This window comes from Eurypyga helias, unplaced genomic scaffold, assembly GCF_000690775.1.
Source record: "Eurypyga helias isolate BGI_N326 unplaced genomic scaffold, ASM69077v1 scaffold17435, whole genome shotgun sequence".
NCBI lineage: Eukaryota > Metazoa > Chordata > Aves > Eurypygiformes > Eurypygidae > Eurypyga > Eurypyga helias.
This window is the reverse complement of record NW_010252225.1, coordinates 8226-8647: the sequence shown is the minus strand read 5'-3', so window position 1 is coordinate 8647 and position 422 is coordinate 8226.

Genomic DNA, 422 nt, shown 5'->3' with positions numbered 1-422 from the left:
CTGCGAACCAGCCGTATTCGCAAGGCCTCGGCTACGGCAGCGCTCGGACTCAAACACAGACAGAACTGGTGGCCCGCAGGATGCTGAGGTATCCTCGAAGCCCCCGCGCAGCCGGTGTTATTGCTCCCAGGAAGGCTGCAGCGGGGAAGACGCGTCTGCCTGGGAGCGCTGGAGACTGGCACCAGGGGAGCTCCCTGCCGCAGAGGTAGAACAGCTCGGGGAGCAGACGCAGCCAGCCGCTTCCTGAGGAGACGCGCAGCCCGTGCCCGGGGCTCTCCTCCGTGGCATTTGAAGGAGGATGGCAGGAGCATCCAGAGCAGCACAAACAGGTCCCCACGGATATCTGCTCACCAGGGCTGTTGTGACACGGTTTTGTTTGCTGTCCTGTTTCCCAACGGAATTTTAATTCCGAAGAAAGACCC